The sequence below is a fragment of the Sapajus apella genome, unplaced genomic scaffold (genome assembly GCF_009761245.1).
Source record: "Sapajus apella isolate SASKATOON/1434 unplaced genomic scaffold, GSC_monkey_1.0 scaffold18, whole genome shotgun sequence".
In the NCBI taxonomy this organism is placed as follows: Eukaryota; Metazoa; Chordata; class Mammalia; order Primates; family Cebidae; genus Sapajus; species Sapajus apella.
In genome coordinates this window covers 23775313-23802533 of record NW_022436958.1, presented here as the reverse complement: position 1 = coordinate 23802533, position 27221 = coordinate 23775313, and the positions used below count along the sequence as shown (strand labels likewise).

General features: G+C 41.6%; 1 protein-coding gene across 5 annotated transcripts in view; it reads left to right on the top strand.

The window, feature by feature from the left end:
* The first annotated feature begins 3226 nt into the window (after positions 1–3226).
* Positions 3227–27221, top strand: part of ITGB6 (integrin subunit beta 6) — a 133913-nt gene continuing 109918 nt past the window's right edge. For all 5 annotated transcript variants that reach the window (XM_032286507.1, XM_032286510.1, XM_032286509.1 and 2 more), the window contains exon 1: positions 3227–3507. The gene's annotated coding sequence lies outside the window, so the exon portion shown is untranslated. The remainder of the gene's footprint in view (positions 3508–27221) is intronic.

The following is a 27221-nucleotide window of genomic DNA, read 5'->3' as shown; positions in this document are numbered from 1 at the left end:
AGTGGAATTTTAACTATGAATTTTCTTGTGTTTAATAGGCTAAAGTCAAAAGGCCACATTCTGCCTTCAGATATGCATGAACAACTTCCAACTGGAATTACTCATGTATACCTGAATTTAGTTAAAATACTCCAATACCTAACCACCATTAAATAACATACTTTTTTTCTTTTAAAACCTTTTTAATGTGCATTGGATGAATAAAACCTTTTTAATTCATAGCATGTATGAATTAATCAAAGTTATTCACTCTTTTTGAGGAAATGTTTGGTTTTTAAAGAAACAAAACCATTTGGACATTTTACTTTACAGTCCTGCTCATTTATTCCATCTTTATACACACCAACCACTGAGCTTCTTCAAGCTTACTTGAGGGCCTCATTAGCCGATTCCTGTTACTTATGGGGCAGCTGTGGTCGAATGGAAACACACAATAGGCTGGATTCAGAAGAACCAAGATCAAGGTCCAGCTCTGATAATAGTTATATAAACTTGGGCAAATCAATTAATCATCTCAGTATCTATTCATCTGTAAACGGTAGACTTCGCAAGATTATTGCACGAATTCAATAGATAGAGGGTGTTACATTTTCTTTCCAAAAGAACTTTCCCCGTTGCATAAGTGAAAAATCCAATGCTGATGAAGATAGTAAGGAGAAACTTAAGGTCACACAATGAGAGCAGTATAAAATGGTACTACTCATTTGGAAAGCAATTGCAATTAATATATTGATAATATTGACCATTTAAAAGTGTCCTCTTTGATCTAATAATTCCACAGATGAAAATTTGTCTTTATATGAAAGTGTTTCTTCATAGCATTTTTATCATGGAAAACAAGTGGAAACAACTCAAATTTTAAGCAAACAAGGGAATGTTTAAACACACTGTTATATACACTTGACAGAATGATACTTGGGTTAACTTCTTGTAATGTTAAATGAATAAAAATTGATTCAAAATGCCTATTCTGCATGATCACATCTTGGTAACAGAAACAACAAAAAGCCTTAAAAACGACTAGAACAAGTAGAAAAAAAATTTCAGAAGTAATTGGTAGAAGAAAATCAAAAAGTGCTTTGGATAGAAAAGACTGTAAGAACTTTTGTTCCTCTTTCAATACTTAACACTATGTACATAGATGGCACAAAGTATACATTAAATGAATTTTTTAAGTGTTATATCTTAGCTCCTAATTAGCAATAATATCCTGTTCAACTAACTTTTCAATTAATCAAAACTTTACCTTAATTAGCCCTGGAAAATAGGTTTTAGCAGTGGTTGTATCTTATTTTTCCATCCAGCTATCTATCTATAAGATCATAGGAATTCAGGCTAACACATCTGGCATTCAGTCAAATGGCAAAAGCCTGGATTTAGCCATTGTCACAAGGCGCAACATCAAAGGAATTCTGAAACATTGCTCCCCACATACGGCATGGCCCGTGTCATTTGATCTTCAAGAATGCAGAGCAGTGGGCGATGAATGTTCATGGCAAGAGAGTCAATGTATACATTTCCATCAACAGGAGGAATGGGTGCAGGCCAAACTAGCAAAGGGTGGTGCACTGTAAGCATAGACAGCCATTTGCAGAGATGCCAGCATATTGTACAGAATTATAAATAAGGAGGGACATGCGATAAATAAAATTTCATTAATTTACAGAAATAAACCAAAGCATCCAAAATAGGCAGCTCCATGCATATTTGGTCTTCTAACCTACAGGAAGTAACATTTATTGCCTTCATATGAAAGCCAACTTCAGCGACATCCCTTTGTGGTAATATTATGGTATACCACTTTGTATTCCTAGCATGTCCTACAACCCTTGTTATGGGGCACTTATGAGCAGAGCACCACATTCAGTACACAGGGGAGTTGCCCACCAAGAAAATAAAAGGTAGTTTGTGTTGAGACAACCCACTTAGAAACATGAATTTTACAGATGGGAGAAATGATGTCTCTGTGGCAGAAATTAAGTCAGCTTTTGAATTTCAAATGGAAGTGTTTCCTCACAGCTGAGTTCACTTACAAAGCAAAAGACCAAAACTGCACCTCAATTTCAGGAAATTAAAAGCCCCTTGAAAGCTCACAAAATCATCAAAGGTTAGAAATGAAAGGTAGCTTATAAACCTTCTAATGCCCACCACACAACACACACACACACAGTTTTATAGATCAGGAGACAGCCCATAAAGGTTAGAACTTTTTCCAAGATCACACAGTGAGTAAATAAATGGTAGAGCCAGGATTCAAACCCAGGACTCTTGGCTCTCTCTGTTGTTCTTGCCTCAATGCTCTGCAAATACCAAAGGGCTTGCAAGCGGTGAACGTTAATGAGTACTGTTCATCAGACACTTGGGAAGGATTGTAACATGATGGAAAGGGCTTAAGAGTCAGACTGGAGTTTAAATCACGATTTGGTCACCTACTTATATGGCCTTGGACAAGTCATCCAATGTCTCTGAACCTCAGGGTCATTTATAAAGCAGACATCATGAATCCTACCCACAGTGTAGTGGTGAGAATCTAATGAAATAATGTACAGTAAGTGCCAAGCAGGGGGCCTGGCACGCCATGGGAACTTGAGGAGGATCTATTATTACTATCGCGTTACTTCCTTGAAGGCATACTCAAAATCCTGAACTTTCAATCTCAGCCTGTAAAAGAGAGTATGGGTCCAAACTCTTCATCCTTTGGACAAAGCCTGTGTGGATGTTTCTGTTCACGGCTGTGCTGTGCCAGAATAAATCTAATTCAATCTGGACCACTAAATGCTTGGCACCACGTTTTACACTAATCTCATCAGTTGTTATTTTCAGTTTCTAGTTTACTCAAACAATCCATTTTTAGAGTTAGTGACCAAAGCTGCCAATAAAATAGACTTATCTTGAAAACACCAGGATCCTCCTGAAGGAATGTCAATATACACACACAGGAGACGGCAATGCTTTATAAGAGTTTAACCACTGGCTTACAGTTGGCCAGCTCAACTGTAAACTCACTCAATACTATTTGGGGGTACTAATATCTATAAGTGCTTAATATCCCAGCCACACTGCCATCCACTAGGTTTGAATGTCCTTTATAGAATGAACTTGATCCTCCCATTTCACTTTTGGTCTCTCTCCAGAGAAGCTAATGTGCTGGCATAGTTCTGCCATTTGTCAGCCAGAAGTCTGGTTACACATTTGCTCGTCAATCTAAACCTATCCTATTCTCATATGAGCACTTGGGGTTTCATGTAAATCAACCAGACGTTCTGTCATTCACCAGCAATATCTCTCCATAGTATTCTACACCCATGTGCCTTCAAGAAATATTTCATTATGCCGGTGGAAGAAATATTCAAATGAATGTGCTTTTTCAGGGATGGTGACACCAGAATGTTTTAAATCTGTTCATTACCACAACAAGGATAAATGGCATTTCTGCCAAAGACTTTTGATAACGGGTGCAGTAATGCATGCCAGCACTTTCTGAAATTAAAAGTTCTACCCTGAGAGGTAAGTAGGATAATGCATGGCTAACAAATGCAAATCCAAATTTCAGAACTGAGTGTTTCTTGTCAGTGTCACCGATCGTTTCCAACAGACGCTGCCTTAGGAAGTTTGTAATGTCGTTTCTCTCTCTTGACATTAACGTCCAGGTGAGCCTACCCCAAGGTTTGTAAAAGGACAAATCCTTATTAACTTAGCATGCTTTATTGTGATTTTTCTTACGTTTGGATTCACACATGCTTTTAACAGCTGCATTTTAAAAATCTGCTATGGTTTAAGGACAATATTTTATAAAAGCCTTAGTTCATTATTCCGTAAAATATTTTAATAATCGGTTGATCAGTCTCTCATTAAGATTTTGAGATATTTGTTTCTGATTGTAGTAATTAATTGTTCAAGTTTTTTAGAAAAATCAGTGATGAGACTCTAGTCTTCACTAACTTTATCTTCAAGTGGCACAAAGAAAATGAAGAGCTGGACATTTGAAACAAGAAAATAAATATCAGTTCATATTTACATTGGCATATGCATGACATTGGACCAGTTAACTTCAGTATCTCTGGATTGTAAAATGGTGTTTTAGTGTAGAGCTAATACATAAGAATTATGGAGAAAATGGAGAGAAAAGGGTTTCAAATTCAGATTATCTATGAAGAGCATATTTTATTCTTACAAGTGTCTGAAAATGCCTAGTATCATTACTATTCTCCATGAGAACTGTAACTATGACCACTAGTACTGTAAAGAAAAAATAATCCAATATCTGTGAAAGGTTTTTCATCCAAATAATGTATCCTTTAAAATTAAAAAAAAAAAAATTGCAGGTAGAGCTATATTATATTGGCTCATAAAATGCCTAAGATGGACAGGATACAGATTCTGGTCAGAGAGTAATAATTTTCCTCTCCTATTTTAGATTCTGAACAGGCTCAGAATATCATAAAGTTTTTTAACACAAGGTTTTGAATATAAAGTTACTTGGTCATAATACAAATATTAGTGTCTGCCTAAGGAAAATTTTTTGCCTTAGCGAAATGCAAAAAAACGCCTTCCTCTTTTCAGTTCTCCTCTCCGTTCCCCATTCATTCCCATTGTAACCTTTTTTCTCTCTCTGACTTACTCCCTCTAGTGTTCCCTGGATGAAATACAATATCTAAAGTTCAATTTACAAACAAAACCCTACTACTGCAATCTCTCAATGTCTTCCCTAGTTACTGTACAGTAAAGCAAACTTAGCACCAGATGCTTGGCCTTGTGAGCTGTAGATGACAGCAAGAATTTTTAATCAGAGAGTCTCAAACTTAGTGTAATCTTGTATTCCAACTTCAGATCCTCAAAGGGGGCATTTATTTCTAATCTGATTGTTATGGTTAGGTTCCTTCTCTGCCTTTGAATCCTTGTACTGGAATTTACTTTTGTGATATACAGAAGGGGAAAAGATACTCTAATGAACTAAAGCATGCAAGCAGGCTTTTCTTTGACATATTTCCCAGGGGTAGAACTTACACTGACTCTTCTAAATTACCCAAGAGATTCAAGACATTTTGACTCAAGAAAAAAGTGATTAATTTTTAATGGCTTTACAAAACCATAGGCATATTCTCAGCCACAGAAGCTCTTAGTCCAACCAGGAGGAACAACCACTTGGGAGGTGTACTTCTTATGGGCACTTTTTCTTTACAGAAAATAAACATACCTCCAAAGCTGTCAGCTGTCATTGCTGCTACTTTGGAAATCACCCACAGCCAAATGTAGTTATAAGAGCTAACTACAGGCCAGGGTCATCTGGGGATCCATCCAGCATGTTCACAGGCATGGCACCCCAACCCGGCCACAGGGCATGGGCCTGCCAATCCAGCCAGCCTAGCCCAGACTGCTATTTTAGGTTGGAGTTCCCGAAAGAAGGCCCTTGACTGTCCTTCACGCTACTGGCATTCAGCTTTGTACTTAGCCCATTCTAAACTATTATCTACTCTATGCCCTAACTGCTTCTCTCCTTTGAAATATTCTACCTCTTTGGGGTGCCCCATAGGAGGTTGATGGATGTGTCAAATTGTAATATTAAAATTATTCTTTTGTTTAACAACACAAAGCTCACCCATACATACAGCTCTGCTACATCAGGTTACTTCAACCAAGTACCTGAGCAGGATATCTCAGGCTTATTTGTCTTCCTCCTTCACCTGGACCTGCTGTTGGTCCTTTCCTCTTTCATGTCCACTGGCATTATAATTCATCTACGTTTGCCTAGACTGCTACACTAACTCCCCAAGCAATCTTCCTCCCTCCAATTCACCAATGTTTTGCCATTGGTTATTTTTCAAAATGACTAATCAGAATGCATTTATCTTCTGTTTAAAATTCTTCACTCGCTCCCTATCATATACAAGATAAATTTTAAGTTCCCTATCATCTTAGTCTGTTTTGCGCTGCTATAACAGAATACCACAGACTGAGTTATTTATGATGAACAGAAATTTGTCAGCTTATAGTTCTGGGGGCTGGGAAATGCAAGATCAGGGCCAGCATCTTGTGAGGGCCTTATTGCTGCATCATCCCATGATGGAAGGTGGAAGAGCAAGACAGAGTGAGAGAGAGGCAAAAGGGAGCTGAACTTACCCTTTTATAATGAACCCACTCCCGTGATAATGGTGTTAATCCATTTTGAGGGTAGAGCCCTCATGGCCTGATCTCTTCTAAAAGATCCCACCTCTTAGTACTGTTACAACGGTGATTAACTTTCCAACACAAGAACTTTGGAAAACACAATTAAACACCTACAGCACCTCAACTGCTATTCAAGATTATTCAAGATCCAGAAACTTCTGCCCACTTTTCCAGCCTCATCTCTCATTATTCCCTCCATACCATCTTTCCTTCATCACAGCAATATACCCTATGCTTTGGGAAAACTAAGTATTTATTGTTCCCTAAATGCATAGGGCTCTTTTGTGTCTCCAGATCTGCCTAGTGGAATCTTCTCCTTTTCTTCAAGAATCTGGTTGAGCATCACTTTCTGTTGAAGTTTTCCCCGACTCCTCACTCAACTTATGCACATACATATGGTTAGTTCCCTCATCTATGGTGCTCCCTGGGCTGGGCCGTTATGCATTCTTAGTTTTTGTATCTATATCTCTCTCTCCACATGCACACACACACACACAGACACACACACACACACACACACACACACACACACACACAGTTTGAACCCTCCCATTAGGCTGTGGGGTTCTTAATAAAGGAAACTAATGTTGATTTTGTGTTCACAATATCAAGAGCCACACCTAAATCAAATCTATAAGTAAATATTGTTATAGTAATTAATAAAACTATAAACCTCATAAACAAATCAGCTACTTGCATTCAAGAAAATATATTTGAATTCAATTCCTGCCTTTATTTATGCCTTTCATTAAACAGAACTTGACTTACCAAGTTCCAAGCTGGGTTGTAGTCTAAGGCCTGTTATCTGCACTTGAGGAAAACTGATGTTTCTGCCAAAAGATGAACTGGAAAACTCTTGGGGACCAGGGAATTAGATCGGAGAAAAAGAGGCAGAAGCAAGGATGTGCTGGGGCTGACTTGCTGCCCCATGTGAACAGTGCAATTTTTGAAGACATAGGAAGCAAAAAGGCTGTTAAAATTGAGACAGACACCATTCATGGCTCATATACATACTATGCCTCTAGGCTATCTCTTCTCTAATCTCTGTACTCTCCACTCACCTATGCAATTCCCAACTTGGATGTAGGCTTAACCTGGCAAATTTGACTTCAAAATCAATAACCAGCACAGTTCCTACTTTTGCTTTTCCTGGTTAGCAATTTTCATCACATACTCTCCTCTTTCCTTTTTTTTTTTTTTTAATCAGAGGCATTCAAACAATGAGAAGGCTGACCTGGAGATATAGGAGGAGGGAACTGGTATAGCACCCTTGCACAGAGTTTCTGTGATTTCACTAGCAGTTTTCTTATGTAGCCATGTTATCATCATTACCTGAGCATGGAGCAAATTGATATAGCAGTGGGGAGAATCTGGCCTTCAATTGGATTGACCAGCATAGCACGTTATTAGTTCACAACTCTGTGGGCTGGCAATTTGGGCTGGGCTTAGCTGGGCGGTTTTTCTGCAGGTCTCCTTTGGCCCAAATGGTTGGTCTAAGAGAAGCCTGACTCACACATCTAATGGGTAACAGGATGTCTGCTAGAGTGTGGACCTCATTTCTCCTCTAAGTGGAGAAATAATTTCAAGTTTGTTTTCATGGTGATCCCATGGATCTGGAGCAGCAGGGGTCAGCCAGCCTCAGTGTGCAAGCACTTTTCCAGTGTCTACTTGTACTATGTTTACTAATATCCCAACGGTCAAAACAAGCCACACAGTCACACCCAGAATGGAGTGGAGAAAAATACTTTTTAAAAGTAAGAATGTCTTTATTTGTAGATGACATGACTGTCTACATCAAAAATCCTAATGAATCTATAACAAAATACATTAGAACTAATAACTCAGCTTAATAAGATCACAGTATACAAGATCAATGTACAAAAGTCAAATGTGAGAAACTGATTTCTTCATGGGAGGGGTAGCAAAGAGGCGAGAATACAAGAAAGGGAGGCCTTTGTGGCCATGTTGCAATCTACCACAGAGGCCTTTTCACGGTTATCTGTATGAGGCCTGGGTGACATTTGGAGTATTCTTCTGCTTTCTTTAGTAATGGATACTCATGAGTTAGTGCATTACTTTGCATGATTTTGACCAGACTGTAGGGAGGGTACCCATTCTGCCCTGGTGAGGCTGATGATGACATGGAGTAAGCTCTGCCCAGCAGCTGTGTGCAGCGAGCTCAGACTACCCCTATGAGCACACCAAACAAATAAAAACAAACAAACAAAACACCCCAGCCCTCACTGAGGGGCCTCCCATCCACTTCAGAGAAATGGAAGGACAAGACAAACCAAAAGATATCTAAGGGAGAGAAATGGCAACATACCCCATGGCGAGCTTGGGGAAATAGAGTGTTTTAGAAGAATTTGAAGATATCTTTCCAGGCCCCCATCCTCACTCAGCCACAAAGCAAATGGCACTTAACAAGCAGCTGCTCCCTTCCAATAACCCATAAGTTCTCTGACTGGATACAGTCCTCATCACTTTCTTATCCACTTTCAATTGTCTCTGAACATTGAAACCAGGTTTTGCTTGCCATTTGTCTTGGCACTAACTCTACTGTATAGAAAAATTGAGGAGGACATTTTTTTCCTCTCAAAAATGTGAAAACTACAGATAGACCAACAAGTCTCTGATTTTGAGGAGAAAAGAATATTCCTGTGTGTTAAATATACAAGAAAAATGTGTATGTGTAAAAATAATGCACTTTAAAATGCTATTATGAAACAGCTTTATTCATTCATTCATTTATGTTGCCCACCTGCTCCCCTCAGATAGTCATCTGAGTTTTCCCCTCTTGATGAATAAATACTTGTTCTATTTTCCAAGCTAAGTCTTGAATAACTTGTAATGTTTTACTTCTGGCACCCTGCACTTTGTGCAAAATGAGGAGGGGGGAGTGTCAATAAATGTTTGATTGACTAATTGACAGCTTGGGTCAAGGTTCTAGAAGAGAATAAATACAAGAGAAAGGCATTTCCTTTTTCATATAGACTATTTTGCCTAAGCCAAATGGCCGATTCACAGCTAATCATTGCATCTTAACCAGGGACAGCTGGAGCTTACTGCTTGCCTCCTGCCTAGTCGTCTTTATTCCTCCTATAAAGGCAGAAAACAGAAGGGCCCTGCACACAGCAGTCACAGATGCTCATCAAAGACAAACCACTGACATGGAAACTGAACAAGAAAAGGCTTCCTGGTTCAACGCTGGCTGTTGGGAGCCACGTTCAAACACGTACTAAGTAGCATAGTCAGCAGCCTTCTTCCTTCACTCTTTGGGGGCTAGGGTTGAGGAATAAGACTCCCTCAATTTTCCAACAAATAACCTATTTCATTGAAATAAGAAAAGCGGGGTGGGGCAGTGATGCAGTCAGTCATTCATATGCCAAGTTGTAGCCATGTTAGTATTTCATGCCAGTAATTCTGTCTAGCAGAAACTCATCCTGGCTCTTTTCCATTCCTTTTAGCAAGATTGCAGTTGTAAATCAGCAGGAGTGTCCTAGAGGCTGCTCCAGGTGGGTTGTCGGGAGCAGTCTGGAGGAAGAATCTTCAGAATAATTTAGGTTATGAGTCTAAGAGGGAAGGTCAATGCTGCTATTTAGAACCAGGTCACTACGCCAAATTTGGCTTTGGGAGGATGCGTTAAATGTCAGTCTTGGAATTTGAATTTAGAATATTTTAAAAACACAATCATTCAGACACTCACAAGATTTAGCCAGGGTTCTCATCTCTGACCTCTGAACATCCTCTAAATTTGGGAGGCCACTTTAATGATAATCCAATTTGTGTTAGTACTTTTTAACTCATAAGAACAATTTTATTTGCAGCTTTTAGAGGAAAATGGAGTGGGTATCATTTTGATCTCAAGGGCACTGTGGACAGAAACGATTTGCAGAGTTGGTGTGTGGGTCTTGGTTCCACCTGTTAATAACAGTGTAGCCTCAGACAAATATGTTGACCTCTCTGGGCCTTTTCTTTCTTTCTTTCTTTCTTTCTTTCTTTTTAATTAAGAAACAGAGTTGGGTGAAGGTTGGGAGGAGAGAGAGGATTGGGAAAAATAACTATTGGTCACTAGGCTTAGTACCTGTGTGATGAAATAATAATCTGTACGGCAAACCCTCATGATATGAGTTTATTTGCATAAAAAAATCTGCACATATATCCCTGAAGCTAAAATACAAGTTTGTTTGTTTGTTTTAAGGAAATATTCAGACAAGTGAATGCCAAAAAAAAAAAAAAAAAAAAAACCACTCTGTAAAGTTTAAGAAGATGGGATTAGAAACCATGGACAGGGAGATGAAAGGCAAAAATTAACTCAACAAGCGCTGCAGAATCAGGGATAGAGCCCAGCTCCGGCGGGCTTGTTAACTGAATGCAGACATGTTTTCCTATTTTATCAGGCCCTTTGAGCTAAGGGCTGGATGTAAGGCACAAATCAAGTAGAGCGTGGAAGGTTGGATATATCTGCTTCCCAGGGCCCTGATCTGTCTAAACTGCAACCTCTGCTGGATATACTAAACACCTAGTAAGTTATAGACACAGGCAAGACTCACTAGGCGTTCTTCAATTCTTTCTTCTGTAGGAGAAAGCAACTTGTACAGAGATCTATGGCCCTGTTGTTTGGAAACAATCCGCGGAGATGACAGGGGCTGTAGGCTTTACTGCAGCTCCCTCCCTAAAGCTCTCTCCTGGAGCTCTGGTCCTGTATCCTCAGCATATTTGCCTCTTCCTTGGGTGCCTAAGAATGCTTCCTGCTCAGTAGAGTCACTGTTGAGTTACACCAAGGAAAACCCCCTGGCCTTTGACTGCCGTGATTTCCACTGCACAATGTCTCTAAAGACTTCCCGTTCTCTGTGGACTGAAAGAGAAACAATATGCACCCTGGGGACAAAAACCAACCCTTCCCATAAAAGCACCACCCTTGCCCAGTCTAGGACAAGATTTTTCCCATAGAAGCCACTGGAAAATAAAGTAACACCTCAACTAATAGTTAACTCTGATCACCCCATTTGCTTTAATTATTAATATCTGGCGACCAAAGGCAACAATAATACTCTCTGTAGGCACTTGAGAAAAAAAAAAAAGGACCTGCCCATACCCTGGCCTTTATAAGATGTTTGAGCAGTCATGTTGGACAGAAACATGCAGTTTTCACATAGACCAGCAAGCACTCCAAAGTGTAAGGACTGATTCTTCCAATCTCCTAATATTTCTTGAATTGGTACAGTTCTAGATGCTGGGGATGCATTAGTGAACAAACCAGACAACAATCCCTGTTCTTGTGGAGCTTATGCTCCAGTGGAAGGTGGAGGAGGCAAAGATTTAACAATAAACATAATAAATAAGGAAAGTACAAGGTGTGTTAAGAGGTAAGAGAGAAAAATATAGCAGGGTAAAGAGGAAGGAGGATGCTGGGGGAGAGGGTTCTATTTTACATGGAGTGGTCAAAGTCGCCTCATTAAGAACGTAATATTTAAACAAAGTTTTAAAGGAAGAAAAAAAGTGAGGCAAGTAAAAATCTGGAAAACGGTGCTACATCCAGACAAAATCACCAGTGTGAAGGCCCTGACGTGGGTGCATGCTTGGAGTGTTGATGGAATATCAAGGAAGCTGATGTGCCTGGAACAGAGTGAGTTGAGGCGAAGGGAAGGAAGTAAAGTCAGAGGGGAAACAGCAACCAGATAGGCAGGACCTTCCAGGCTGATGAACAACATCTATTATCTTTTTTTTTTTTTTTGAGACAGAGTTTCGCTCTTGTTACCCAGGCTGGAGTGCAATGGCACGATCTCGGCTCACCGCAACCTCCGTCTCCTGGGTTCAAGCAATTCTCCTGCCTCAGCCTCCTGAGTAGCTGGGACTACAGGCACGCGCCACCATGCCCAGCTAATTTTTTGTATTTTTAGTAGAGACAGGGTTTCACCATGTTGACCAGGATGGTCTTGATCTCTTGACCTCGTGATCCACCCACCTCGGCCTCCCAAAGTGCTGGGATTACAGGCTTGAGCCACCACGCCCGGCATCTATTATCTTTTAAAGAGATGGGATCCACTGGAAGGTTCGGAGCAGAGTGAAACAGTCTGACATAGGGCTTAATAAGATTCCACTCTGGCTTCTGTGTGGTGGGTTTCATTATAGGCTCAGATAAGACCACAGGGTTAGGCAATTTGCTGTGAAAACAACCACTCACTTCCCCTGATTTTCCTGGAGGATGTTTGGAGGTTGGTCTGCCAGGCTAATGCATCCCTTACTGAGCCGAGCACTGCTCTGGCCTCCATCATGACTCCCTGTACCCTAGAAGCAAATCCCATCATGCCTCACCCTGGCATCACATGGAAACAGAGAAGAAGAAGCATCTCCTCTTTCCTTCTGTCTGCAGACTTCCCAGTCATTCAGACTCCACCCAGCAAGAGCCATTAGAGCTAATTAACAACCTTCCTTTCAGTAGGTATCTCTTCACTATGATTAATTCTGGGTCAGAGACAGGACGTTTGTTCCATTATGGTTCTTTTTAAAAATTATTATTATTCAAGCTTCTAATACTAGCATGAACTGCGGGTGAATTTCTGAAGTCATGTTTCTTAGCTGTCACAACTAGTAATAGAAAAATTCAATTTATAAAGAATTAGGAGAGGCAGGAGAGGCATGCTCTTCGGTCTAGAACAAAGGAGATCAATCCTGACACAATGGCAGTATGACATTCGTGGACTTTGAAGATTCCAGGCTTCCTCTTCATTAATTAGAGAGAATCAAGAGTTCTGGTGGTTAATTTTTTTTTGCAGAAATTGTGCTTTGCAAAAGCAGATGTCAACTCACTCCAGCCGCCTCCAGCTGCAGCTCTGCATGATAATTAAACTGTGTGTCAGTCCTAAGCTTCATCTAGGTTGACAAATCAACACTCAGATGGCCATTGCTACCTACCACCTGTCAGGTTTAGGTGGGGGTCATGGGACTTCCTGGCACAAAGATCCTGGGTTTAGGGTAGGGGGGCAAGGGGGCAACGCTGCTGTGAATGGACTATCCTGGATAGGTTGGTGCATTTAAAAGCCTCAGCAAAAAAACAGAAGATCAAAGTTGCCTCTAATCTGCCCTCGTGAGCTGTGTGCTTGGTGGGGTTCAGAGTTTTTCCCTGTCAGGGTCAGTTGGTCCTCTTGTGTTGCTGGTGTTATTGTTGTTCCTGTGCTAAGTAATCCATTATCTTTTTTAAAAAATTCTGCTTTTAATTTTTAGATTACAAAAGCAATATATATTCTTTGTAGCAAAGTTACACAATGTAGAAGTATATAAAGTAAACAAGTAAACAATGAGGGTTCCTCTGTGCCCCGTTCCAATCCCCCCATCCTGAAGGAGCCTCTAGGAGATTGAAGGCTTTCCTTCTTCCTGGGCAGCCAGTTACAGTCTTCGAATACTTTTTTGACCAGCCAGATTCTGACTCTTTATGTGACATCTTAACATCCCTGCTGCTTTTTCTGTATCAATGAGACTCTCTACTGTCCTCGACTTCTCTGCTTCCACAAGAGTTAGCAGCAGATTTAACATAAAGCAGACCCAGTTTTGGAGTCTAGTTAATGGATTTGACCACATGGACTGGCCTAAGAATGCAGAGACACTGGTATTTATTTGCATTGATCCTAATGTTTCTATGCAGAAGACAAGGGAGGAATCCAACACCACCACCACCAACATGCTTTTAGCAATGCATCTGCAACTAAATATGTACAGCCCAATCTTTACTTTGACAACAGATATTGTTGGAAAGATAGTAGAAAAAAATGAGCATATTACAGCTATCAGAGCTGTTGAAGTCAACAGATGCCTGCAGTCTGCTCACAACTACTAGTGGGAGGGAAACAAGATGCAAGGCTACCCTTCCAGAAATAGAAATGTTGCTGAATTTAGCCCTGGGCCTCACTTACCATAGGTAAGGCAACAGACAGAGCTGCATCATTAGCCTGCCCTCCCAGGCATCAATTTCTTGGGGGATTTGTCCGGACGATTTCAGTCAGGGCCCGGCGTGTCTGATTGGCATTCAGGAGAAGCTGCAGGCAGCAAGAATGAGAGTGGTTGCCTTACAGGTCTTTCTCCAAATACCCAGATTGCCTTGGGTGTTTTGACATTTGCTGGCATGAAGACCCTTTGGCTGTTTCACAGTCCATTTATTTAAAGACGGTATTTTAAACTCTCTCCTCAGAGCAGCTAGGTTATAATATTAGTCTGGCTGACATCAGACCCTCTCTCGGGTTACCAAGGTCATTCTGACTACTTCAAGGTTACCAAACTCTAAATAACAGTGGGCAAGTTTTATTCACATCTTGATTATAGTATTTATTTCATCAGTGTGTAATTATCTGTTTACTGGACTGTCTCCTTCACTAGAGAGTCATCTCTTTGAGGGCAGTGAATGTGTTTTAAGTATTTTGGTACTGTCAGCACCTAGCTGGATTTGGGGTACAGATGTTAGGCCAGCTGTTTTTCTGGACTTTCTTTTTTTCTTTTTGAGACAGTTTCACTCTTGTTGCCCAGGTTGGAGTACAATGGTGTGATCTCAGCTCACTGAGCCCTCCACCATCCGGGTTCAAGTGATTATCCTGCTTCAGCCTCCCAAGTAGCTGGGATTACAGGCATGCACCATGCCTCGCTAATTTGGTATTTTTCGTAGAGACAGGGTTTCTTGATGTGATGTTAGTTTTATGTGTTGACTTGGCCAGGTTCTAGTACCCTGTTATTTAATCAAACTCTAATCTAGGTATTTCTGTGAAGGTGCTTTGTAGATGTCATTATTATCTGCAATTAGTTGACTTTTAGTAAAGGAAATCACTCTTGATAACAAGTGGGCTTTATTCAACCATTCAATCAGTTGAAGGCCTTAAAAGCAAAAACTGAGGTTTCCCAGAGAAGAATTCTGACTCCACTGTAGTAGCCACTTCTCCCTGAGTTTCCAGGCTGCCAGCCCACCCTGCAGATTTTGGATTTGCCCTTGCAATTGTGTGAGCCAATACATTAAAGTAAGTATCTCTCTATCTGTATCCCTATGTATCTATCTAATCTTATTGATGCTGTTTTTGTCTGGAGAAACCTGACATGACATATACATAAATCCATGTAAAATACACCATTCATTCCATTGATTCAACACAGATTTTTTTGACTGCCTACCACGTGCTCCACATTGTGCTAAGTGTTAGGAGTAATGATAGAAAGCAGCAGTCCCTGATCACAAAGAGTGGTTTGATTTAAGGCAAGTCCAGGGCAGTGCTGGAAGTTTCCTAAAGAAACAAAACCAGCCCAGAATCTACAGGAACTAGACTCAGACAATGAGTCACCTCCAGCTGCCCTGGCCTGGGGCAGGGACAGCCCGGACAGGCATGGAGCCAAGAGGAATAAAACACATCTGCCAAGGCATGCAGAGCACCCAGGCTTCATGACAACAAAAAGAAAAGAAACAAAGCATGGGTGGAGAGAGAGAGTCAGGATGGTTTTTCTCCCTCTAGGCAACCTGAAGCTTGAGAAAGCTTTCTTCCCCGCAAGTACCTAAGAAATCCCCTTCCTAGTGTGAAGGAATGAACTCACCTCACTTCCTTTCCGGGAAGTCCAAGAGGGTTCTCGTCAACGCAAAAGCTTCAGGGAAGGCCGGGCCTTGGGCCAGTCATCACACCTTACGCACTTTGACCTGGAAGAGTGGCTGGTGGGGGAGCAGGAAGAGACTTTTCTCTCCAGGTTCTCTAACTGTGTCACCTTTTAAATTGGCATTTAAAGGGAAAATGTTGTCCCGATGTTTGTAAGCCCCAGATGAAAAGAAATAAAAGTAGTGTGAAAACAAGACTAACCAAATGATTCAAAGAAAAGGTAGAGGTTTGTTAGCCTTTCTTATAAGCTAGGTGGTATAGGCCCCAGTGGCCCCAGGAAAGCTGTCACCTTGGCTTTCTTCCTGAGCAAGAACGTGACCATCCCTTTCCTCCTCACCCAAAGGGGAAGTAGCATGAAGAGAATGCAAGGCTCAAATTACGCACCACTGCCTGTGTGAGCAGCTCAAGGTTTGGGCAGAACTGGGTGAGCCCATATAGCATTATTTGTGAATGGAAAAAAAATGTCATCTTCCTCCAAGACGCTTGACTCCCATCTGCATAAAATAGTCTTAATCAATATGCTCACCTATGGTGAGTATAGTTGAAATATCGCCCCCTAGCGTTTTGCAAGGCGTAAGCATTCTGGGTGGTCCTGGAACTATCTGAATTTCCTCCCTGAAGCTGCAGGATCATGCCCTTGCAGTTTCCTCTATTTAGGGAGCTGCTGTCTTTGGCAGTTTGTCCGGTGATCTGCCACCAAGGTGATTCTAACCCTGCAAAACTTTCTCTGACTTCTCAGTGACCACCTTTCCCAGGTGCACATTACAGCTCCACCTTTGTGATAGCCCTGAGCAGATCCTACTGCAAAGTCCATCAGAGTCTCACTCTCTTCCTCATCTGCCTCACCATTTCCCCACCCACCCACCCACCCACTCACAGATTTGGGCTGAATTTGTATAAGTCAGGTGTAATATTTGTTTACAGGACTCTTGTTCTTATAAGACTATGAGCTACTCAAGATCAAGGGTCAGGTCTTCTCTCTATATCCTCTGTGGCTCCAATAGTACCTACCATCTAATCAATATTAGTAAGTATTTAGCTTAATGAAAGGCAGGCAATTTTACAACCAACATTTGAATGCATGACTAAAAAAAAAATGATTCTGCTGAAGTCCTGACTTCCAGTGGCCACCTAGGTATCTGAGGTAGATAAAAATGATCTCATAATTATAACAGCTTACATTTTACAGCACTTCACAGCTTACAGAGTCTATACACATATATTTCATTTGCTCTTTAAAACCACTCTGTGAATTATCATTAATATATAAATTATACAGTGGGAAAACCCAAGGCTCAAAGAGAGCACTTAAGAAGGTAGTGGGACAGCAGTTCACATCAGCCCACTGACTTCAGAGCCCCGGATGCGTCTCTCTCTGCCACAGTACTTTCAAGACCAGCAAGACTGCTCTGGACTGAGCCAGTTTTGCTAAGAGGCATCTCCAGGCTCAGATCTCTCTCCAAAGGGATCTAATCCCCCTGGATTTCCTTTAGTGATGCATCAGCCCAGTGTGAAGCCCAGCATGGTGACCTGCAGGCCAGCTGACCCTGTTTATCTCCCCTTGTGGGGGCTCCTCTGGGGGATGCCCACATCTGGGAGGGTCATGCCCCACGACACTCACACTCCACCATCTGCCCATGGGTTTCTGCTGAAGACAAAGATCCAGACATACTCCCTTCTCAGCCTTAATTTGATCAGCCTGGACTGTGCCACTGTTATCCTTCCGAGAGAGAAAGAGAAAAGGCATTCGTTTTGCTTCATCCTACTCTCCCATTATGTTGCATTTTTGTGTAGTTTGGGGTGGAGGAAGATGCACATTGCAGCTTCAAGAAAGATTCAACTCGGTGTTGTTAGGTGGGCCCCTTTCTCGGAGGGCAGCAGATGTTCCAGTCGACAAGCCCGCCCCTCTTTCCCGTGGAGTCTGATAATCAACAATTCTCACCTGTGTTGGCTGACAGACCATTTTAGTCTTTTATTCCTGGCCTCATAGGCTTGTTAGTGAAAGGAAAGAAAAGCTACCTTGATGTATGTGTGCCCTCGGCTTCATGCTGCGTTTTCTCTCCAGACATGTTTTCTGTGCTTACAAGCAGTCCCCGGGAGAGGCCTTTCCCTCAGCCCTTCCTCCTGGCTTCTCAAAGGAATTGCTGCAAACGAGCCACCGCCATATGGAAACCCTAACAAGTGATCTGACAGCACTAATGGGTCCCAGTAGCACTTTTGAGCCCTTTCACAAATGGAACAGCAACATGGAAGTAAGCCCCTAACTGGATGACTTGAGATATAGATTCGAATTCCTGCTTCACAAGGTTACTGAGAACTTTAACAGAGCGAGTACAAAATAAGTATTAGCTTCCTGCCCTTAGAAAAGTTCCATATAAATCTCAGCTACAGAGAGATCTGTGGGGCATGCATTACCAGAGTGAGGTGACTAAGACAAGCCCCTGAAAGGTAGATCCCTGGGTTGGAAACCCTCATCTGCTACTTAATAGGTATGTGAATTTAGCAGGACTTAACCAATCTGTGTCTCTGTGGATTCAGTGAATTCTAGGGCAGTACCAGCTTTGTAAGGAGCATCTACTAATGCTGACTGTTGTTACACTGTGTTTTATGCTATTGACTATTCTCCATCTCTCTCTATATGCATGAATTGTGGTGCTATCAGCAGGTTGTTCTCCAATTTATTTTGCAAATATTCTTCTACACCTACGTCATCTAGGAAAATATAGTACAATTCTGGTTCTGCAAATTTGTAATTTTTCAGAGTACTAGGAAGTACTCCAGAGGGGAAAAATTGTTCAGTAGTTAAAGAAATATGTGATTCTTTGGCTTGATGATGCTCAAAGGTATTTTTACTGCAGAACTTCACAGAACATTCAATATCCCGATTCCACTCCAGAAAGAAGCCTTTCCTTCCACAGACCCATTCCCAGAATTGGTGTCATCAGGATACACTTTGGGAAGTGCTGGTAATAAATAATTTGGATCCCAGTCAATGAGACTTTCTGGCTTGGTGAGGAAAGTATGTGAGGATTGAAGGTAGGGGCATACAAAAGGACCTCTTGGTGCTGTGGGGCAGGTCCAACAACAGAAGCGTGAGGAAAAGCCAGGCTGGGAAGAACTTGGCAGCATTTGCCTGGGAAGGACAAAAGCTACATTGCTGCAAGTTAAAGACACCCAAAGGTAAATCAGACTGTAGCTCAGTACGACTGAAAAAGTAAAAGTAGGGAGGTCAAGGAAAGTGGTGTCAGCTACCATTCAATCCTTTCTTCCTTCCAGCTCTGAAGTCAACTTTTATTGAGCACATATGATGCCTCAGCACTGTCCTAGAAACAGAATGCCCTGCAAGCCCAGGGTTCCAGTGCACTCACAAATGGAGCCAGGTGGACTGAGGGCAGGACTCTAGGGAAAGACCAGAGAATAAAGAGCTCTAGACTTCAGGAAGGGAAACATGCCTCAGGCACAGGACTGGGGAAAATTCCAAAAAGGATTTTTTTATTTTAACTGAGTCTTGTTATGTCAGGCAATAGGTGACAGGAAGGGTATTCAAGTATTAGGAATCCCTTGAGCAGAAGTGAGACAATACTGGTGGTGGTTAGTGACAGATGAGGAGTGAATTTGGTTAGGGCAGGTGTGGGGAGGAGCAGGGACGGCCATGGGTTAGGACTGAACGGTCTTGTTCAGACAAGACTAGAGAGCCTTGACAGCCCCCTGCCTCCACTCTTCTTCATTTATTTATAAATATTTAATGAGTGCCTGCTATGCACCAGGCATTATACTAAATGCCTGGGGATAGAACAATGACAAAATGGAGAAAGTCCTCTTCCTCATAGAGCTTATAATTCTGGTATAGAGATAAACCATAAACAAATAAACAAAGATATACTATAACATCAAGTAGCAATAGGTGCTATAAAGCGATACAGCAGCATTGGAAAATAGATAGTGCATGGGGCACCATTTCTGATGGGGTGGCCAGGGCTGGCTAAAAGGAGATGACACTTGATTAGGAATCTGAATGAATTCCTGAATGAAATGAGGGGTCAGCCAATCAAAAGTGCAGAAGAGCTCTGGAGAGTCAGTGCTGAAGTCCAAGGCAGTGCCATACTTGGAGGGTGCTGGAATGAGGTCTGCGTGGCTGGCGTGGGCAGTGTGAGGAGAAGACAGGAGGAAGGAGTTCAAGAGGCCACAGGGTACCTAATAGGCCACTGTAAGGATTGTGGATTTTATTCTAGTGTAATAGCAGCTTGGGCTTTATCTCATTGGCCAAGGGGTGTTGAGGGTTTCAGAGCCTGAGAGTGATGGAGTAATGTGATTTGAGCTGTTGTTTTAGGGCAGTGATTTACCAGCTTTAGAGGCAAAAAAAAAAAAAAAAAAATTCACATAGAAAGGGTTGCTCTGGCTGAAGTGGAGACGGAGTCTAGAGCCCCAACCACTCACCTTCTCCGCTTGCCTTCCCTAGAGACCCCAGGGAGCCTCAGAACCCTTGGCATTAGGGAGGTGGCTGGGGCAGCTGTGTAGTGTGGCTGAAAGCCACAGACACTGGAGGTGGGACCAGAGCGCAAGGTTTTTCTGGTAACCCAGAGGAGAGATGCTGAGGGTTTAGGGTGGATGAGGGGTGTAGGAATGGAGCGGAGGAGACAAAGCAAATTCAGTTGGTTCTGCTTAGCCCTCTCAGCTAATGTGTGCCAATGCTGTGCATGACCAGAAAGAAATAAACATACTCCATGCCAAAGAACTGACCATCTTTGAGATTTGAGGGTGATGGTTTTATCTGGGTGAGTGATCTGCATGGAGATGAGGAAAGCTGAAGAGGATTTTGGATTTGCTGGGAGAATAGTATCAGACAGCTGGATGGGATACATTTCTCCCCTCTCTCCACATAGGACACATATGAAATATGACCCTTCAGGCTTCTTGGCCACTATCTTCCCTTCACTCCACCACCTCTTTGGCGTCCTCCACGTTCCTTGCCTACGCTGGGCACACTTCTGTTTCAGGTCCTCTCCACCTCTGTTTCTTCTGCCTTGAAAGCTTCACTTCAGATGCCCATGTGGTGGATCCTTCACTGCCTTCAGGTCTTTGCGCAAACTTCCCATCTCAGTGAGGATTTTCAAACCCATTCTACCTCCTTGAAAGTTCCTATTTCCCTTCCTAGTTTTTTTTTTTTTCTCCTTAGCACATTGCACTCTCTAAAGTCCTATATATTTTGCTTTTTATCTGTCTCCTCCCTTCAAGATTTAAGCCCTTTGAGAGCAGGGACTCCTGCCTGTTTCACATCTGCCTTACTTGCAACCATGCTTAGCAGAGGGATTCCATAGAGCCGTCTGTAATGACTGAAGGATTTTTCCTTTATGAGAAATTGTCATAGGGTCTGGGGCCAGTTAAATAATGTATTATTATAGATGATTTGTGTTGTATATAAATATATTTGTTTTAGCAACAAAGCACATTTGTTGTGGGCTGTGTGGTGATCTGAATATAATTATTTTATACCTTGATCTGTTAAAAATACACAAACATATGCTAAGCATGGGGTATGTTAGTCCCTATGGGATATAAGACTGCTTCTGACCATATTTCTCCAGAAGCTCCCATTGCCTCCCATGTCAGGGACTGAGGTGCAGTGATAAATGAATGTGGTACAACATAGTTGGCCTACGCTATTTCTTAAAGCAATTCTATGATTCATAACCTGCATTTACAGTTCATTCCAGAATTGTCATGGTACTTACCAATAGTCTTCAACTGACATGTTGTATTCCTAAAATATTTATTTATTTATTATGAGTTTCACTCTTGTTTCCCAGGCTGGAGTCCAATGGCACAATCTTGGCTCACTGCAACCTCCGTCTCCTGGGTTCAAGTGATTCTCCTGCCTCAGCCTTCAGAGTAGCTGGGATTACAGGCATGTGCCACCACACCCAGCTAATTTTGTATTTTTAGTAGAGATGGGGTTTTTCCATGTTGGTCAGGCTGGTCTGGAACTCCTAACTTCAGGTGATCCTCCCACCTCGGCCTCCCAAAGTACTGGGATTACAAGCATGAGCCACTGTGACCGGCCCTAAAACATATTTTTACTTCAACTGTTTGAACATATTATCTTACAGAACTTGCATAATAAATAGGGAGAGTTTCCAGGCTGGGCCACAAAAGTGCATTTAAGAATAATGCAATTGATAACCATAAATTTAAGATGTACGCTGTAGAAAAGAATACTGTTAGATTATTGACATCAAACAACAAAATATAAATTGAACTCAAAGATGTGTTTTTATGTAACTTGGGTGGCCACACTTGAAAGAATCTTTGGATTCTTCCAGGTGACCTCACAGTTGGTGTCCCATCCTACACCAGCACCCATGTCCCTCATTCTTGACTTGTTAGGTCTTCTCTTTGCCATTTCCCTTCCCTTTTGCCAGGTACAGACTTTGTCATCTATCCCTGCCTTGCTTCTCTGAGAGCTGAGGCCTCTCCCACCTCTTTCTTGAACACTGTGGCCATTGCAAAATATTCTCTCATGTTTTTTGTTTTTACTTAAAAATAGAGAAAGGAGGTCAGAGGAAGAGAGCATGTCAAGACCGCCTGTTTGGCTGCTCCTGGTTGGAAGGATGTGCTCTCTCATTTGGATTCCAATGGAGAGAGAAAAAGCTTTCCCATGCCATTCGAGAATATCAGAAATTGTGGCCTTTTTTGTTTTTTTTATTTTTGACATGAAGTCTCACTCTGTCACTCAGGCTGGACCGCAGTGGTGCAATCTCGGCTCACTGCAACCTGTGCCTCCTGTGTTCAAGTGATTCTCCTGCCTCAGCCTCCCTAGTAGCTGGGATTACAGGCACATGCCACCATGCCTGGCTAATTTTTATATTTTCACATGAGACAGGGGTTTTGCCATATTGTCAAGGCTGGTCTCAAATTCCTGACTTCAGGTGATCCCCCCGCCTCAGCCTCCCAAAGTGCTGGGATTACAGGCATGCACCACTGTACCTGGTTTGTTGTTGTTTTTTGTTTCTTATTTGATTTTTTTGAATGTAATGCTATAAATAATCCTTATGATTTAGATCTACAGGTATTATAGAATCAATATGAATATGAAGGTATATATCAGTAGGTCTATTTTTTGCCCACAGAATATCTAAGGCAATGTAAGAATCTATTTTGTAGTAACAGAGTTGAGCTCTGTTTGGGAATGTGAGCTACAGATTTCTTAGATCCTAATTGCTTTACATTAAACAAACAAACAAACAAACAAACATGGGGATGGGGAGACACCTTGCTCATGTCATCTCGGTGGGTCACACAGTCAGTCTCCCTTGCTGAACTTTCTTATCTTTCAAATGTGAATAATAATCCCTGCTTTTCCAATCTTAATAGACAGCTGACAAGCACAGAAAGCATAATATAAAGAGACTTCGTAAAGTGAGTGGAAAAATGGAATTAAAAGATTAAAATGGAAAATATAAACTTCATTTTCAACATAAGCTTCTGGCTCACATCTGTAATCTCAGCACTTTGGGAGGCTAAGGCAGGCAGATCACTTGAGCCCAGGAATTTGAGACCAGCCTGGGCAACATGGCAAAACCCTGTCTCTACAAAAAATAAAATTAAAATAGCTGGGCATGGTGGTGTGTGCCTGTAGTCCCAGCCACTTGGGAGGGAGGCTACGGTGGGAGAATCACTGGAGCCTGAGAGGTAGAGGTTACAGTGAGTGGAGATCATGCCACTGCACTCCAGCGGGTTGACAGAGTGAGACCCTGCCTCAAAAAACAAAACAAACAAAAAACATAAGTTCCATCAAGTTCAAGACACTTTTATAAGTGATGATACCAGCCATTTAATTCGTCCCTAAGGAATTGAGGGTCCTGGGAACTTAACCATGCCAGTGCAGTCATTTTTACATTATTAACTGAAGAAAAATTAGCACCTTTTTATAATTATTTTTAAAATTGGGAAACAAAAAGAAGTCGGGGTAGACACCTAATAATTTCCTATTGAAACTCTCACAACATTGCCCTTGTGTTATGCGAGGAATGAGCAGAAGCATTGTCGTAATGGAGAGGGACTCTTTGGTGAGGCTTTCCTGAGCATTTTTCTACTAAAGCTTTGGTTAACTTTCTCAGAACACTGTCATAATAAGCAGACCTTATTGTCCTTTGTCCCTCCAGAAACTCAACAAGCAAAATGCCTGGAGCATCCCAAAAGCTGTTGCCATGGTCTTTGCTTTTGACCGCTCTGCTCATGCTTTGGCTGGATCACATCCGTCCCTTGGTAGCCATTGCTTTGATTGTGTCTTGTCTTCAGGACCATATCAGTAAACCAGTGTTTTATCTCCTGTTACATTCTTAGGAGAAATGCTTCTGGATGCTGATCCCATTTGTTAAAAAATTTCATTGAAAGCTCTGCTCTTGTCTGCAGCTGATCTGAGTACTACAGTTTTGGTGCCCATCAAGTGGAAAGTTTGTTCAACTTTAATTTTTCAGTCAGAAATGTGTAAGTTGAACCAGTTGAGATGTCTATGGTGTTGGCTATTTATGCTGTTAATCAATTGGTCCTCTTCAATTAGGGCATGAACAAGATATTTTCCTCACAAATTGATGTGGATGGTCTGCTGCTATGGGCTTTTTCTTCAACATTGTCTCAACCCTTCTTAAAATGAGTTATCCATTTGTAAACTGCTGATTTCTTTGGTGCATTGTTCCCATAAACTTTTCATAAAGCATCAGTGATTTCACCATTCTTCTACCCAAGTTTCACCATAAATTTCATGTTTGTTCTTGCTTCAATTTTAGCAGAATTCTTGATGATCTGATATGCACTCCCTTTGAATTTATATCTTATCCTTCTTCTTCTTCTTCTTTTTTTTTTTTTTTTTTTTTTTGAGACAGACTCTTGCTCTGTCACCCAGGCTGGAGTGCAGTGCTGTGATGTTGGCTGACTGCAACCTCTGCCTCTCAGTTTCAGGTGATCCTCCCACCTCAGCCTCCTGAGTAGCTGGGACTAGAGGCACACACCACCATGCCCCACTAATTTTTATATTTTTTTCTGTAGAGACAAGGTTTCTCCATGTTGCCCAGGCTGGTCTTGGACTCCTGAGCTCAAGTGAGCCACCTGCCTCAGCCTCCCAAAGTTCTGAGATTACAGGCACGAGTCTCCTTGCCCGGCATATGTCTTACTCTTAGTGCCTTACCCTAGGTCATCTTCAGGTATGTTGTAACAAGTTAGTATCAGTTTATTTTGGTGCAAAAAAATTTTGAAATCCATGTGTTGTTTTTTTTTCTTAATATGCATTTTCTATGAACCTTTGAGATCTTCATAGAAAATAAATTATTTCTAAGAGTTAAAAACCCTACAAGCCATGATATTACAAATTAGCAAAAAGTTAATTCTGGCTATCTCTGCAATGTTCTCATAAGCTAGAAAGCTCAGTACTCTTACATCACCTGGGAAAGTCCCAGAGTTTATGCAGGAAGGGTTGAAATCACTTAAAGTCTGATATTTGTTTTGGAACCGTTATCAATAACATAAGTAAGTAGCTTACGTGTAAAGAGCTCTAAAGGTGTATTTGCAAAAGGCGAGGTTAGAATGAACAAATGCTGTGTTGAGAGAATGCTAAATTTTATAGCTGCATTTTTTTTCTGCTGACTGGGTTAGACCATTTGCATTTTAGAATTGGGAAGAGGACATTCAGAGCATGACACAGACAGAAATCTTCCTATGTCAACTGCAGATTAAGGAAACTTTCTCTCTCTGGGCCTGACTCAGGTGTCTAGAATGTACACCTGCTCATAAATAACAAGAGTATTCAGCAGTGCAGTGATTTTCTCCGCCTGGGTTATTTAGGGATTTCACCTCACTCTGTAAATGATTAGCGTATGTCCTTGTAGAGTAAGTTCTGTGATGTGCGAGATAAATTCATGAAGAACATTATCCATTTGTATTATTTCCCTAAGCAGCCAGAGACCAGTGTGGACACAGCATCTTTTGCTCTAACATTTACCCACCTGACAGAGTGTTTCCACTCACTAAGGGCCTTTCTCAGAGGCAAACCATGGGACAGACAGAAGACCCTGCCTGTTGTTTTTGTTGTTGTTGTCGTCTTGCCAAATCAGTAGCTGCCTACTGACTATTGTTTTAAAGACTGAGGACTCAGTGACTTTGAAGTCATGAAGAGCAGGAGTCTGGCATTTTTATTTACTTTAATTTTTTTTTTGAGACCAAGTCTCGCTCTGCCACTCAAGCTGGAGTGCACTGTAGCTCACTGCAACCTCTGCCTCCCAGGTTCATGTGATTCTCCTGCCTCAGCCTCCTCAATAGGTGGGATTACAGGCACGTACCATCATGCCCAGCTAATTTTTGTATTTTTAGTAGAGATGGGGTTTCACTGTGTTGGCCAGGATGGTCTCAAACTCCTAACCTTGTGATTTGCCCACCTCGGTCTCCCAAAGTGCTGGGATTACAGGTGTGAGCCACTGTGCCCAGCCAACTCTGGCATTCTTGGCCAGAGGGAGTGATAGTGTGATTGAGAGTGAGCCATTTGTCTGCTGTGGGCCATAGTATCTTATCTATAACAAAGCAGGACTCTTCCAGCTCTATAAATGTCAAGAGCAAAAGCTGATATCGTAAGCACTACCTGTCCAGGTTACTGCATACCTCACCAGGTGAGCCTTGATATAAAGCTGAGGCCAAGTGGGCCAAATGGAACTGCTGGGCAGATTTCATAGGCTCTTTATAATGCTTGTTGAAAGTATCTAATCACAAATCTTTGAAAATCAGAAGACATCATAGAAGACACTAGATTTCCAGCTGCCCTTAAAAAATCAAAAGATCTGGCCACATTGGGCCCAAATTCTGATATGATATGGCAACAGTTAGCTAGAGCTGGATGGTGACTATTCCCTTTGAATGAGTCATGTGTTCTTCAGTTTGCCACAGTCTCCACCACTCCCTATTGCCACCTGCATCTGTACTTTACAGTATCCTCCTGACTCCTGTAGGCATTTGAAATTCCGATCCTTGCCTCTTCCACATGTAGGTGTATTAACTTACATCTCTTCCACATGTAGGTGTATTAACCTCCACTTTCGGTACCTTTTCTAAAAGCAGACTTTCTGCAGAGACAGATATTAACATCGTGGCATGAAGTAGGTGAGTGGAACACTATTTTCCAGACAGGAGGATCCTGGAGTCCTGGTGAGGAAGGAAGAAGAGGGCCAAGAGGCCAGGGAACACCTGTGGAAGGGAAAAGGATTAAGTAAAGTAGCTCTGTCCAAAAGAAATTTAATACAAGCCACAAATATGAGTTACATATGCAAAGGAACATTTTCTAGTAGCCACATTATGAGGAAGTAAAAAGAAACAGGTGAAATATTTAACTGAACATACCAAAATATTTTCATTTCATTATGATTTTCAAAATTATCAGTGAGATATTTT